This window comes from Vespula vulgaris, chromosome 13 (genome assembly GCF_905475345.1).
Source record: "Vespula vulgaris chromosome 13, iyVesVulg1.1, whole genome shotgun sequence".
NCBI lineage: Eukaryota > Metazoa > Arthropoda > Insecta > Hymenoptera > Vespidae > Vespula > Vespula vulgaris.
This window is the reverse complement of record NC_066598.1, coordinates 3,070,481-3,087,173: the sequence shown is the minus strand read 5'-3', so window position 1 is coordinate 3,087,173 and position 16,693 is coordinate 3,070,481. Positions and strand designations below refer to the sequence as shown.

Here is a 16,693-nt window from a genome sequence, read left to right as displayed (position 1 = left end):
TAATTCTTTTTCCATTGAAAGGATACGGATATGCGTAGAAGAGAGAAAGAGAGAAATACTTTTGAACGTTCAACGCCTGTTGCACGTTACAAATGTTCTTTCATTTTTCGATGCATTACTTGTTAAGAGAGTATTACCAAAGGAGAATCGTTGCTGTTGAACAACGAAGATCGTGGTGCAAACAGGTCGATTAGATTCGACGAATTTGCATAATCCACGGTGACCTGTGAAGAAGAGAGGATAGAATGTAGTTACAGGAAAGAGCACGCGTTCGAGCGATTAACTTTTGTAGCACTTAGCATACCCGATAATCTCTCGTCTATCTTTCTTCCCTTCTAACAGAGAGAGAGAGAGAGAGAGAAACAGAGAGAGAAACAGAGAAAGAGACAGAGTAAGAGAAAAGAGAGAGCGGGGGTAAATCTTTAGGAAGATTCGTTAAGAACACGAAAGAAGAAACTCTCCCACTTCTTTCCTAAAGACTTCGAAAAGGGTAAAAACTTTCCCAACTGCATTTCGTTAAATTCGTTTGTGCTATACCTAGATAGATACAAATTGAATAGAATCGACGAATGGTATTAAAAAACGGCGGGTAATGAAAGTCAGGTAATTAGTCGACGATGTCTCTTTCGAAGCGAGTGTGCTTGAAAGATTAAATGGAAGATTAATTTCAGAGACGAGTAATTAATGAACGACGAATGGGAGATCGATCGACAACGACGATGCATCAGTTCGTAGTCTAGGAAAATTCATATTTTCTGCCGAGTTAGTTTCTCGTCTCGATGGTTACATTCTATATATATATATACAGTTAAATAAATCGCACCAGGTAGGTAGGTAGATAGGTAGGTAGGTAGGTAGGTAGGTGCCTATTAGTTGGTTACACTAATACTAATGGAAAGTTGAGGTAGAAACACGCAAACGCAAGAGGGAAAACGAAGTAAAGACGCTAACGCAAGTATCGTACATCGTACCTAATCCCCGGTAGAGCCTACGATCTACCGAGTAGCAATACGACCTCCTATGCATCATTAATAACGAGCCTCTTGCTCCGGCATCGTGGTAGCTAAGGGTATATAAGAAAAAGTAATTATCGATATACAAACGACGGGCTGACTGCTTGCCGGTGCTCGAGAGAGAAAGAGCCCCCACCGTCTAGGGTGCTTTCGTTCTCGTAAAAAAACATTTTATCCTCTGCGTTACCTCTTACCAACCGGCAAAGCTTCTCTTCCACATCTCGATGGCTAATTAAGCAGAAGCCAACGTAAGAAGTTGAAAAAGTGGAAAAACAAAAAAGAAAGGAGGAAAAAAATACAAAAAATAAGAGTAAGAGAGACTAACCGATGTCCTTTCACGGTATCGTCGGTCTTCTTTTTCGACTACCACGTTTCGTTCTACCATCGACTTTAAGTCGTAAGACATTGACTTTACCGGTTTCACCGCGAACCAGTCGGCGATCTTAAGTGCCTGCCGGAGCTCCTACCGAGTTCAACCTCTATATACGGTCCTCGAGAGAGCCTCTCGAACGTCCTCCGAGCAGGAAATTAATTTCTTGGAAACGAGCGTTGGTATATACGTTCGTGGTACTGCTGCTAGTGCTGCTGCTAGTGCTGCTGTTGCTGCTGGTGCTGATGCTGGTGGTGGTCCTAATGCTGATGGTGGTAGTGATGGTGGTGGTGGTCGAATCTCTCTACCTAGTACATGTCCGTGTACCTCCGACGATTCTGTCTTACCAATAGAAAGCAGTCGTGTACCTTCGCCCTAGGCGATCCCTTCGCTGGAACCAACTAACCAACGTAGTAGGGAAAAAGCTCCAAAACTTTTGGATTCTAAACGTTTCTTACATTTCTCTTTCTCTTTCTTCCTCTCGTAGAAACCTGTATTACACTTGCAATGTGCAAAGAGTACGTGACGTTGAATCCTCGGACGTCTCTACCTTACAATCTTAAGTTTCGATAAGTTCCTTTCGATAAGACAACTTCCGCACGCTCTAAATCGTATGTATATATATATATATATATGTATGTACGTATGTATGTGTGCGCGCGCGTGTGTGTGTATGTCTATGGTTGTTCTAACTAAGAGGTAACTTTGTAAGATGAATTACGAGGACGTGGTACACAGATCGTGCAATGGATTCCATTCCTATCTGAAGTTAGATACTCTTTTCATCATGTACCTACATCGATTTACTATTATTCTCCAAAATTTTCGTTTAAATCAAAAAAGAAAAGAGAAATCACTTTTCAAGTAGTAACGAAGTGTACTTTGTCGGGACAAAGACGCATCGAAGAGTCCGTACTTCCAATAAATTCACTTGGGAGACGAAGCTTTTGTTTCGAGTAAGACGACGATAGTGGAGAGTGCTCGTTCTCGAGAGTAGAGTTGCATGGACCTAGCATAGAAAGGACAGAGACACAGGGAAAACCACAGAAAACGTCGCGATCGTTGCTAAAGATAAACGACACGTTCTAGGCGACAGCGTGAAAGAATTTGTCAGTTCCAGCCGCTTCCACGACTGGAAAGAGAGAAAGAGAACAATATATCCACGGTTAATTCACCCTGGCAATAATGCCTGGAATCATAAGCCCCAGGTGTTACGCCGCGAATCTTCGACCCTCATAAACACACTGAGCTGCGAGGCCACGCGACAGAGATGGTAGAAATACGAGGGAAGTAGATGTAGAAGAAGAAAAAGGAGATGAAGAAGAAGAAGAAGAAGAAGAAGAAGAAGAAGAAGATAGAAGGTAGAAGGTAGAAGATAGAAGAAGAGGGGTAGAAAATGTTGGATAAATATAGAGAGCGAAAGAGGAAAACAGTGAAACGAAGAGAGTAGGATGAAGTGTTGCATTGAGTGAGATAGAGAGAGAGAGAGAAGGATGGAGGTGAAAGAGGGTGGAAAGCTCGAGATACCCACGACTCTACTACGCGTTACAATATCAGTAGGTAGTTGGATGGGAAGCTGGACGAACAAGCTTTGTGAGTGTGCGTTTGCGCGCGCGCGCCTGTGTTTGTGTGCGAGAGAAAGAGAGAGACAGAAAGAGAGCGAGAGAGAGCGAGAGAGAGAGAGGGAGATAAAATGAGAGCTAGAAGACGAAGCAAGCACGAAGCAGAGGATGGTTGAACCGGAAGAGGGATGCGGAGGTAAAACCGTTAGCTGTATGGCAATTTCCCTGCGCGCCTCCCTCAATTCCCAAGACTAGTTTCCATCCAACTCCATGCAACGCGCCAGTAATTTGTACCTGACCGTCGCGCCCATTTTCCCTTATCATTTTTTATAACCGGCCGACGCGCTAAAGCAATTCAAAGTGAATAAGAAGATACGAGGGAGCAACGAGCTTGGACAACTTCCTATATGTAGGTGGATAGGTAGGGAAGAAAGTAGACAAAAAAAAACAATGAAAAAAGAAAGGGGGGAAAAAAGAGAAAACTCGGAGTGACGATGTGAGCAACGAAAGGTTAAACTTGGGGACGATCTTGAAAGTGGTTTTGAAAATTGTTGGATTTTCTTTTTCTTTTTTATTTTCTTTTTTTCTTTTTTGGTTTTTTTTTTTTTTTTTTGTTTCCTTTTCATCTTCTTCTACTTCTTCTTCTTCTTCTTCTTCTTCTTCTTTCTGTGTTTGCACTTTCTCATTTTTTTTTCTTCTTTTTCTATATCTGCTTTTGTAATTTCTTTTGATCTAAATATTGAGCACGATGTTTACTGAATCTAAGTGTTTCACGAGACTACACTGCAAAATCATTTTACGGTTACCTGCTTTACCCGTCATCTTCCTACCGTTGAATTTTTCAAAAGCGTGCAAATGGTATACCTTTTCCGAGGGCACGCAGATACGAGCTTTTTTCTCTGTAACTCGGATACTATGTGCATATATATATATATATATATATATATATATATATATATATATATATACACTCGACGATTGCCAATCGAGAAACGATTCCGATATTTGGAAATATGATCAAGGCAAAAGGTATTACGATCTGCAATAATAATCTAGGTAAAAAGTCGTTGGACCGTACTGATGCTGAACGTGCATCTGGATGTCTGAAACGCGTACTCTTTTTGGCTTAACGAAAAGAGAATACTCATGGGATAATAGAGAGAGAGAGAGAAGGAGAGAGAAAAAAGAAACGATAATATTTGCGTTATCGTATTTTTGTTTCATGTCTGAAACGTAGAAAACGCTGACGCTAGGAATTTTCTCTGGCCTATGTTTGTGAAATAAATTAAAATACGTTTTGGTTAGATATTCGTTAAAAAAAAGAAAAAAAGAAAAATAGAGAGAGAGAGAAAGAAAAAGAAAGATTATCGTAATCATTATTTAATCCACATTAGGATAACGTTACCTGATAGAGAAACGTTAAAGCTCTTAAAAAAAAAAAAAAAGAAAAAAGAAAAAATAAAAAAAAAGAACCGAGAGAAAAAAGCGAGGAAAATAAAAAAATAAAAAGTGAAAATGAAAAAATGATGCAATTGTTATTGTTACCACGACACGTTTTATACATACACTGTACTTTTTCTATCTTTCTTTCTTTCTTTCTTTCTTTCTTTCTTTCTCAAATTGGTCCTTCCATTTCTCCCACTTTGTTTCTACTTTATCATGATGAGAACAACGAAATGAGAGATATAAAAGAAAGTAGAAGTTCGCTCGATATGTCTGCCCCTTCTTCGTTCGGTCTACCGAACAGACCATTTCTCTCTCTCTCTCTCTCTCTCTCTCTCTCTCTTTCTCTCTGTCTCTCTCTTTCTTTCTTTCTTTCTTTCTCTCACTCTCTCTTTTTCTCTCTCCCTATCTCGTCGAAAGGTTAATTGATCTGTTATGTGCGTATATCGTATACCGTAGCTCCTTTCATGGAGTATCTTTATCGAAGCGTACGGAACACGGTGGTCGATAAATTTACAGCTGCGTGCGCCCGAGCAAGTATGCAGTGCGACCTCAATGAAAGGATTCTTCAAAACGACGGTGAAAAAAAAAAATAAAGGAAAAAAGGAAAAGAAAAAAGAAAGGAAAAACCTCACGTGAAAAGCCGGCCAAACCAAACCAAACGTGAAGCCAGAATTGCTCGATTAAATTTCACGTGTCTTTATTGAACTTTCATCGATTTTTCCCCCATACGCGAGTGAGAGAGAGAGAGAGAGAGAGAGAGAGAGAGAGAGAGAGAGAGAGAGAGAGCATTTGTACTTGCTACAATTTTTCTCGATCATCGGAAAACTGAAAAAGGAAAAAGTATCCTATTAGATAATCTATTGAAAAACATAAGTACATTTTATATTTAATCGGATTAAAGAAAAAAAAAGAAAGAAGAAAAAAGAGATAATGAAACAAAAAAAGAACAAAAAAAAAAAGGAAAAGATTGATACAATTTTATGCGCTATTATACGAGAATACTCGATGTAATGAATGATACGTATATATATCTACTTATGTCTATGTATATACATATATATATATAAAACACACACATATAAATATATATATATACGAATTAACAATCCGTCGGAGGTTATTACAAATGGATCGAACTTTAAAGCTCTTTGGCGTAGGTACCCACATAATACTTCCCACGAATATCACATGGGCCAGATTTCGAAACGGAAACGTTAACGTTCTCGCATGCGGATTTTCCAAGCGTTATAGGGACATTACCGTGTGAACCTCGTTTCGTTACGTTTATGAATGTTACACGCAATACGACTCGACCGAGCTTAACGCAATTTTACTTAACGCCATATAGGTAGCTATGTGGCTTAGGTATATCGATAACGAATTTCACTGGACGTTTCCATGACTTTTGCTACTTCGTGTTCTTCCCTTCTGCCTCTTCTCCTCCTACATATCTCTCTCTCTCTCTCTCTCTCTCTCTCTCTCTCTCTATCTCTATTTCGAATTCTACACGTAGAGCTAGTAATGGAAAGTGTAATTATCAGATATCGAACATGGCTGCCGAGTGCGCGAGTGCGTTCGACTCGAAGCATTCCGATAAAATTATTTATGTCCTTTCCCGTCCCCTCCTCCACCTCTTTCTCCTTTCTTTTCTTTGTTTTTTTCTCTCTTTCTTTCTTTCTTTCTTTCGTTCGTTTTCTTTTCTTCCTTTACATTTTATTTTCTAACGAAGAGAACGATTTAACGTTCGAAGGAATAACGGGTAGGGTAGATAGGTCGATAGGAATGCAAACGGAAAAAGTGCTAGGGTATTTTAAGAGACATTTTACATTGTCTGAAATGGGAACAATGTGGTTTCCTATATCGCAACCTTCCCAAGTCTAGGTACACCGTAGACTACGATAGGAAAAATTTTCATGAAGACTTAGACCCTGACAGGGTAACCGTACACCGACACTTTACAGAGGACGAGTAATGTGAGGTATATTCGCGGGATATCGCGATTCCCGCGGGAAGAAATTCTACCGTAGAATTCAAACGGGAAGTCTCGGTGCTACTGATAGACTGACAGCTGCTAGCAGGAAAGAAAGAAAGAAAGAAAGAAAGAAAGAAAGAAAAAGAGGGTGAAGGTTCGTATAAAAGAACGGAAGCCGAATAGAAATGCGTTCGACTATGTGTAGGCCAATAACATTAGGAACTTTAACAACCATAAAAATATAGAAATTCTTTTCTCTAAAACATCAATTTATCGAAATTATGGAATAGAACATTTTGATGAGAACGTAACGTTACCTCGATCGGTCTATATCCTTTGATTATTCATGATAAAGTCTGTCTCTATTCCATTATAATCCCAGCCTCACTTAAAACATATTCAAAGAGTATGGATTTAACGAGCTTCTGCAAAAGACCAAATACACGTCTTTGTTACTCCCTTTGTTTCCTAATGATACGAGTAAACTAGCCCTTTGTTTGTACAAGCAGATTTTCTTCTCTCTAGGCAGGCGGGGATGGGAGTGAGGGGTGGTAGGTTGGGTGGAGAAGGGTATGGGAAGAGTATGGTTGGGTAAATCGATAAAACTACATTAAATATCGAATACATGAAATTTTAAAAAGACTATGACTCCCGTTAAAACGTAAGATGAAGCTTTAAAAATGTATACTCTATAAAAAATATATATATAAAGTATATATATATATATATAAAATAATATAAATGTATGTATATTATATAGAAAGCGTATTTTATTTTTGGGAGAAAATTCAAAGCGTTTCCACACATAGCGACGTTCTATATCCAAAGCAGAGGCGGTCAACCAACCCTTGTTGCACTGAAGAATCGAGAAATACGGTGTTCTATAGTATCTACCTATCTACGAACGAATGACACGAACGCGTTCTCCTTCGTAACCATCGTACAAAGGGACACCACAACGGAATAGGAAGTACGACGAAGGAACGAAAGGACACCAACGTTCATTCTCTTCCTTCTAGTTCAACCTTCTATATATCCAAGGGGCAGTAAGCAGTGACCCGTTACCATCTTGGATGTACCTACTTCGTATCACTCTGCATAGCAACTCCCACGTCATGTTCTACCTACTTCCTTGCACAGACTTTGTTCTCTCGATGTTCAACGGCATAAAGATTCAGTCACCAAGACTCTTTTCTCCTTTCCTCTTCTGTCCTTTATATTTCCCATCTCTTCTCCTTTCTTCGCTGACAACAGGAAGAGACCGAAGGAATCCAATAGCCGTACGCCAACGCCTTGGGATACGTTCAGGTTGACGGTGAACGCTCTGAAAGTAACTAAAATTCGAGTCGGCTCTTCCTCATGCTAAAAAGAACCACAGGTTTGCTTTTTCTTCTACCTGTCTGTCTTGTGCAGAAAAAAAAGAGAAAAGATAAAAATAAAGAGAGAGAGAGAGAGAGATGGAAAGAAAGAAAAGAGATTGCATTTAAAGTTTATTATTGAAATATTTTGATATCTAAAGTTTATTACTTAAATATTCGATATATCTAATTAATAATAAAAGAGAGATAGAGAGAGAGAGAGAGAGAAATTGATAACATTTACTATTTAAACACGTTTTGTTATTCATCCAGTTTAATTTCGATCGTCAACACATCACACATCTTGTCTGGTTTCTATATTATTATACCAACCGCCGCAACAATTTCGTCGTCGATGGAGTTAACATGCATCAAACGCAATTAGATTTCCTACACGCTAATGAATATGATTACCTCGGGGAAGAACTTCTAATAAATGTATCAAGCGTAGGCGAGAGTATAACATGATAATTTGGCGAGCTGTTACGTGCTAGGTAATACGCACGTCGAATAGAAACCGGGATAGTCACTTCCTTCTCGTATTCAGACATACCTTCCTATAAGATATGCGATTCTCTTCCCTCATATCCGCGATATATCACATTCTAATTTCCAAAAGCTGTCGCTCCGTCATCTATCTTCTTCGTTTAAGACAAGTCTTTCGATCTAAGCGTAACGGGTGAAGGGATCGGGCTTATTAGATACATGTAAAATCTACACCTAATTAATTAGATATATGAAATACATTTATTTCATCAAGATATGTCAAATTTATCAAACCTCAAAATATATATTATTTGTATGTATATATGTATATTGTTATAAAATATATATATGTATATATTATTTGAAATTTAAAGGATAAAAAATAATATCGAATGAGGAAAACAGATTGAAGTGAGAATCTAAACCGAGTTTGAACCGAAGAGGAAGAACAAAGAGAAGAAAATGGTGTGAGAGTTGCCGTATAGAATGGTAGTCTGAAATCCGTTTAAAACAGAAGATAATCTTGCGTAGGTATACGCTCGACAAATATTTGACGACACGAATATTCGCAGAAGAACCATTGAGAAACGTAGAATTTCTTTGTGTACACTGTGCTCAAGTTATTTTGAACCCAGGGATACGTTAATCATGTTCAGGATTGAGTTCCCGCTAAGAGTTGTTATCAGTTTTGAGTATATCTCTCTTACACAGACAGACAGACAGACACACAGAGGATTGTAAATCACTGAGAGGAACCATTTCCTTTAACAAGGAGTTCGTTGGTAATAGTAAATCGAATTTATTTTGTATTAATTACACAAAAACATTAGCTCCAACTACGAATAAGATCGGATAAGATCGAAGATAGTCTCTATGATCGATAAATCCTATTTCCAAGTTAATCAATAGTTCCTCTCTCCATATAATTTAATGCGATCGACGTGTTCTAATTCGTAACGTTTCGAGCTTTGAAGTTCTCTCAAATAAATATAAATCCTAGACGAAGGCAACTCCCCGAGCTATTAAATCTCTCAAATTGCATAACTTCCGTCTGGAGTTCTCAGGGAATCGCATACTTCGTGCTTTAGTTAGACACGTATCTCGCTTGTCTTCCATTGCTATAAATTGTAGCGCGTGCATTACGAAACGCGAAACAGTGAATCTCTTCTACTCGTCGCGTCGGGGGAGACGAGAAACAAAGTCGGGGATGTTGGAAATGCTTAACGGTAGTGAGATTCAAGGGGACCCAAGCTGAAGTATATCTGACTATGTTCGACAAGCGAAGAAAACAAGGAAGGAAGGAAGGAAGGAAGGAAGGAAGGAAGGGTGAAAGGTTAAGGAAGATTCCGAAACTCGTAGGGATCGAACGCTAAGTATACTCAGGATGTGGTCTACCGAGCCTAGCCAACTTCAAAATCGTCCTAGCTTACCGTGACCAATGATGAGAATTTCGAATTACTTTTCTCTCCGGAACCTTCATGCATATGCACCATGCTTCCAAGGATAAATGATTATTCCGAACGTTCCTGCTGTGACATTTAACGAGAGAAAATTCACATAACCTTCGTGTTTTTTGGGAAGGAGGGTAGGGTTGAAGTAGAGACATGGAGAACGAGAGACAATCACCTTTTGCTCCATTTATTTCTCCTCTGCTCTGTTCACCTTCCTTTCTCTCTCTCTCTCTCTCTCTCTCTCTCTCTCTCTCTCTCTTTCTCAACCATACACAACTTTCTATCTCTAGCAGCACATACCATTTAACTCGTACTGCATCTTGCCGCGATCGATTGCGTCGACGTGTCATACAAAGTCGTCAAATCGGATTTCTGAGGAGTCACCTGAAATTCTAATTTAAGATACGGAGACCACACATCCTCCTATTCCCCACCACTATTTCCTAGAGAGAAAGAGAGAGAGAGAGAGAGAGAATTCTACTCGTTTGCTCCTACAAATATCATCTATACGTGCTCCGTTGAGCTCGACGAATCGTTCGGTTTAATTGAGGGCTCACCGACTAACGTCGAGCTTCTATCAGAAATTCCTTCGAACTATCTGCCTAGAATATCGTCTCTCTCTCTCTCTCTCTCTCTCCCTCTCTCTCTCTCTGTTTCTTCTTTTCTTTCTTTTGGTTCCACTTCTTCTTAACCACGATCTTTATCCTGACCGAAAATAACTACTGTGCCATTCTTGATTACTGATCCTATTTTTTGCGAAAGTTATATGAGAACGCTGGAGGAACGAAACGTGAGAGTATTTTAGTACAGTATCCTTTCTTGATCAATACACGATATCGTATAATGACCGAGATAACGAATCGATCTTTTTCTTTTATTTCTCTCGTCGAACGATCGATCTCTATCGTTAATGCGTAAACCATTCCGTTTCGGGATTTCAACCATAAATCACGTTGGAATTAATAAGACAACGATTTATCCACGCCTCGTTTATTCCGGCAAAATCAGATAAAGGGTTCGCGAAAACGATAGAGAGATAACCATGCAATTAGAATCATATTAACGAGTTCCTGGAAAATTACGTGTTATATATACAAGTATATTCTCATCCCTTCTCTCTCTCTCTCTCTCTCTCTCTCTCTCTCTCTTTCTCCGTATAGAACGATCCCACTTGAAACATGAAGATAATTATGCGAATTCAATGAATCGTATCTGCTTGAAATTTCTCTACTTCGGAAGTAACTTTGAAGTGAACAGGAGCACAAACCCAACGAAGGTTTCGATCTTATCCAGAATTAAGATGATACCTTGACCGTTTCGTCTCCTAATCAAAGTAGAAATGGGAGGTATTAGAATGAGAGTTACTCGAAGGCTAAAGGTGCTAAAGGCTCTCTCTCTCTCTCTCTCTCTCTCTCTCTCTCTCTCTCTCTCTTTCTCTCTCTCTCTCTCTCTGTCTCTGTCTCTGTCTGTCTGTCTGTCTGTCTATCTGTCTCACTTACAAACTTCACGAAATCGGTTTGCTTCGAATAGCAAGGTACAAACTCTTAGGATGGGTGGACTTGTATAGCGACTAGGTGGATGAAGTAGTAGGGAAGAAAGAGGACTGGGACGAGTACAAAGAGGAAAAGGAGGAGGAGAAGAAGGAGGAGGAGGAGAAGTAGGAGGGGAGGACGGTTGCCCGAGGTTACGGAACTCCAAACGAGTGCAAGAGACCGAAAGGAGTACTTCTGCTAAAGAACACGTGGCTCGAGCGTGACTCCGGGCCATCTGGAATCGGGCTAATTTGACGATTGACCCGATGCCAGAATAACGCTGGCTCGCTTACCACAGGAAGATAAAAAACGTATACACACGTGGTTTTCACCTATTCCCTATTCTTTATTTACCTGAACAATTTTCAAATCAACGATAACCTTGTTGGATAACTAAATTTGACATAAAACTGACCGACTCGATATTCTTCCTTTCTATTTTCCTTTTCTATTTTCTTCTTCTTTTTTTTTCGTTTCTCTTTTGATTCCATTAGGATGTCATCCTTCTTTCCTCGACTTTTTAAAAATATTTTTATTATCCTTGGGCATCCAGTAATACCGATTCGTTTAACTTACGTTCACTTGTCGGAATATACCTCATTTACTATAAAATATATATATATATATATATATATATATATATATATATATATGTATATTCTCTCAAACGTATAGTCTCGTCTCTCTGACAGTTTTAGGTAACAATATAGAATACAAAGGTATGTTGGTTTACCTATCGTGTTCCACTAGCAAACATTTTGACAGGTTTAAAGGGAGACTTGGAATGGAACGCATTACGTCGGCAACAACGTTTTATCGGTTTCGAGCCAAAAGGGCTTACGCGCGTAAAGGGACGAGACGGTTGGTGCTGCCAATTCAGGTGACCCGTTTTGTTTCAAGGAAATGCCTCCAAGCATGCTACCTCTACCGTCCCTTTCTCTTCGTTTACTCTCTGTCTCTCTTTATCCTTTTCCCTCGCTCTCTCTCTCTCTCTCTCTCTCTCTCTCTCTCTCTCTCTCTCTCTCTCTCTATCTATCTATCTCTCTCTCTTTCTCTCTCTCTCACTCACACACAAAACCAGCAGATTATACAAGGCGCATACGTGATGCACGGGTACTCGAGAAAGCAACTGTGCGGTTCTCGTAATTTTCCGCAGTCACCGCATTCGCCGACGTTCTCGATTATAATACCGGTGGTCTGTAAGATGTAGGTATCATGGTTACCGAAGCACTGACCTTCTCTTACGGCACGGAATTTCCTCGTAAAGCCGCTTAAAATCATTAAACGTTGAACAGTGAAAACGAATTTCGATGGGAACGCTGCTCGAATAAAAACGATCTCCAACCTACCATTTATAACATTTTTCGTGAAAAATAGGAAACACTTTCGATGTTCGAAACGTCGATAATTTTATAAAATATTATCCTCTCTATTGGAGGCTCCATAAAAGAAAACTTGTGCGATATGAGTTCGAATGAATTTCAATATAATCGAATGCTTGAAATATTTTTTTGGTGGATGGTTATTAAAAAAAAAAAAAAAAAATAGAAAAGAGAAAAGAGAAAAATATGAACAAGAAAGGAAGAACAGAGAACATAATAACAATGACAAATCTGAAACGTGTCTGAATAGACACTAATACGTGATACGGAGTATTGAACAAAACGATCGATCGAAATTTCTTTATTCTTTTTCTTTCGATTTCATTTTATCGTGAAAATTCTGTGCCAACAATGCACAGGATCCATAACTTATCACCTTCGTAACCTTTCATGAAGGATCTTAACGCATCGTTTGACCGGAAATTATGAATATACGATTCGAATACTCGATAGAAGTTGGACATAGTACAATTCATCGTAACGATCCTTCTCTACGAGCTTATCGAGCCAGATTTATGTTCGTTGGAGCAACGACTTACGGAAATTCGAGTGCATGACGCACATGCAAACGTAACTTTCGAAATACATACGTATGATTAGGATCAGTATACTCCTTTGTCTTGCTCGATTTCCATAACATTCTTTCAAACTGATCAATCGTGTTAGCGTCATTCTCGATAAAATTAAATCATTTCAATTCGAAAATCGAACCTTGTATTTTACACTTTGTCAGAAAACTTGTCAACAACGGGTTGTTGGGCATCTCGAAAGAATAATCAAAAGAAAGAAATAAAATAAAAAGAAAAGAAAAAATATATATATACATATACAATTTAGAAACGGAGACAAGCGTATTCGTGCACGTAAAATAAGATTATACTTTACAAGGAACGTCTTTTTCATTTTACTTTTCTTTTATATACATTATCGTTTCCATAATCAAGCATCCGTCCATAAAACGTTTTTCCATTTCTCGTCGTAGGAGGAATGGGTGATGGGAATGGATGGAGTGGGAGTGGGGAGGAGGGGAAGAGAGGTGGGTGGCCATAGTTGGCGAGGGGAAGAAGGCATCAAGCATGGCATGGAAAACGACGATAAATTTAGATGAAGCGCATCGAGCGATTGTATTATCTTTCGAGATCCCCTTTACCCTCTCTTCCCCTTCCCATCCTTCGATTCCTCCCACTCTACCCCTGTATAACAGCAACCCAACCTCTCAACCTCCCAACCTCCCAACCTCCCAATCACCCAATCTCCCAACCTCCCATTTTTCCTTTACCTTCGGGACTGGTCTCTCTTTCAACGGAGCACATCTTAACATAGCCTCTCGTGTTCATCGGACGACGAGGAGAGCAGCGGCCAAGGAGAGAAAATTTATTTCTATTACTCTCGTATTTTGTGGCAAACGAAAAAGTTCGGTATAAGATTTATGGCGGTGCTTTGTCCGCCATTTGAAAAACGTCGTTTTGCGACGTTTGGCCTTTCTTAGTTAAAACGTGGCGGAGAAGTATAAAGAAGAAGAAGAAGAAGAAGGAAAAGAAGAAAGAAAGAAAGAAAGGAAGGAAGGAAGGAAGAAAGATAAAAGGGGAAAAAGAAAAAAAGGAAAAAAAATGAAACGGAGAAATCTGTGAAAGAAAAGATGAAAAAGAGGGGAAGGGAGAGGGTGGAGGAAGTACAGAGAGACAGAGAGAGAAAGAGATATATATATATATATATATATATATATATATATATATATATATAGATACAAGGAGAGAGAAATAATAATAAAAAAAGAAGAAAAAAGAGAAAGAAAAAGAAAGAAATAGGTCAGAAGAAGGAGAAAGAAGCGGCACGAAGACATTGTCCCGTCATTCTTTCGGTATCGCACAAAGTAATTATTCCGACGAATGCGCGCGGACCCTTTACCACGACTCGCGCGGTCTGACTTTTAGATTGTTCGAGGGTGGTGTCGAGGGTGGTGAGGGAGAAGGGAGAAACGAGGCGACAGAAAGGGATGGAGGGAGAAAGAAGGAAAGGAAGCCGGCTCGCGCTCCGTTGAATTCTCTTTTCTTCTCTACGTCGGCATTCACGTATCGCGAGTCTCGAGCTTCTAAGCTTTAACACTTTGATCCCTCTCTTTCTCGTTACGACATCTTACCACCACCTTAGATCTCTCTTTCTCGGTCTGGATCGCCAGAGTTTTCTTCACGAATGTGTCGAGTGGAAGGATCCGTTGTCGTCTTTGTTAAACTTTGAAATATCTTTTATATAATGATATCTTGGAAAAAGAGGATGGTTAGAGGGAGGGTGATGGATTGGTGGGGGTAAGGAGTTGCTTTAAATAAATTTTGCTTAACAACGGGAAGATAAACTTTTGTTAGGAGTTCGCTATCGTTTTTCACCTAAGTAGAAACCAAGTGGATATAAGTCGACGACGTTTCGTCGTCGTCATCTTCGTCGTCGTTTTCCTCCTTCTCGTGAAGTAGAAAAGAAGATAGGTGGAAAGGAAGGAAGCGAGGAAAGAAAGAAAGAAAGAAAAGATGGGCTGAGAGGAGAGGGAAAAACTCGATTGCGAAACTTGGAGAATATACGAGAGAAAGACGTGCCTACTTGGCGAACCACGAAACGTTTGTGCCACGTTCGTTTGTATCTTCGGTTGTCGAGGCTTCGAGATCGGCAGAAAATCAGTCTTCCGGAAGATAGATGTGCTCGATCGGACGCGAAACGACGACGGAAACGTCGTCGACTTTCTTCTCGTAGGTCGGCCTCGTCGTTTTCGTCGTTGTCGTCTTCGTCGACGTTGTCGTCGTCGTCGACGTCATCGTCGTCGTCGTCGTCGTCGTTGTCGTCGTCGTCAGAATATGAGACGCATACGTATGCGAACACGCATCCTCTTCTTACGGCTTTTCTCTTTTCGCAAAGATACACGTTGGATTCTGTGCGAAGAGCCCCCGGGAGTTTCCTACCAACGAACGAGTCATTTTTATCGGCCTCTACACGCCTCTTCCTACTTCCAACTCTGCGTTTCGCACCGTTGAAAACGAGACGTTCCGGAAAATCGCATCTTTTCTTTTCCCCGGTTCCGTCGAGAATCGTAAAAGTAAAATTGCTGAAAGATCCTATCGAAAGTGATCTTCGTATCGTATCGTATTGTATCGTATCGTATGGTATCGTATCGTATAGTATCGTATCGCGCATTGAAAATATGTTTGGTTAGCTATATAACTTCGTTAGAATCCTTTCGTCGTTTCTACTCGATCGTTAATTTAACTTGCTCGGCTTACACGCAACGAGAGTGTTACATAAGCAAAGTCCTTTCAATTGAAATTTCTGCAGATGACAGCTCTGTGGATCGTATCTAATTGACTTGTATAACGTAACATATCTGATTTCGAAAAGAAATTAATTGCAATTGGATATGCATATGTTCCTAGAGAGTAGAAATGAATGGAAACAGAAACTAGTTCGAAACAAAATCTGTTGATTTTATACAGTTTCCCTCTCTCTCTCTCTCTCTCTCTCTCTCTTTTTTCTGTCTCTGTTGTTTTTTTTCTTTCTTTATTTTTTTGTTCTTTTTTTAATACCGACAAGAATATCGCAGTAATTACTCTTTCGATTAATTAAGCTTCCATTGGACTTTGAAGAAAGATTCAATTTCTTGTCGATAATTTTTCGTTTATGATTCCTATCGACATCCATTTCGTCCAGACTCACACAAAACAACAATGCAAGTTTTATCGATGCATTCTCCCAACGATCGCGCACGAAACCTTCCGTAAGATTGCACCGTGATATCGCTCCAACTGTCGAAGCTATAAAGCCCGTTCTATTAGCAAAGCATAAAGTTATCGAGCAATACTAAACGAGAACGGATGTGGCGTACGACAAAGTCCAAAAGCGATCTTCCATATTCCCTTATATTCGAGACGAATTTCTGTCAGAAACTATAGTAACCACGTTACTTCCGGCTCGTACCATTCTACAACCGATTTGTTCCCCTCTCCTATTTTCCATATGCATATCTAAATTCGAACAATCTGTCTACTCTATATAGTTGCCAGAAAATTTAATTTAAATATAATACTTACGAATATCCTAATTATTATATTTAAATTAAATTTAATATGATACAATCAAAT

General features: G+C 39.5%; 1 protein-coding gene across 1 annotated transcript in view; it reads left to right on the top strand.

The window, feature by feature from the left end:
• The first annotated feature begins 2,988 nt into the window (after positions 1-2,988).
• LOC127068338 (trafficking protein particle complex subunit 1) overlaps positions 2,989-16,693 on the top strand; it is a 54,675-nt gene continuing 40,970 nt past the window's right edge. The window contains exon 1 of the mRNA XM_051004372.1: positions 2,989-3,141. The gene's annotated coding sequence lies outside the window, so the exon portion shown is untranslated. The remainder of the gene's footprint in view (positions 3,142-16,693) is intronic.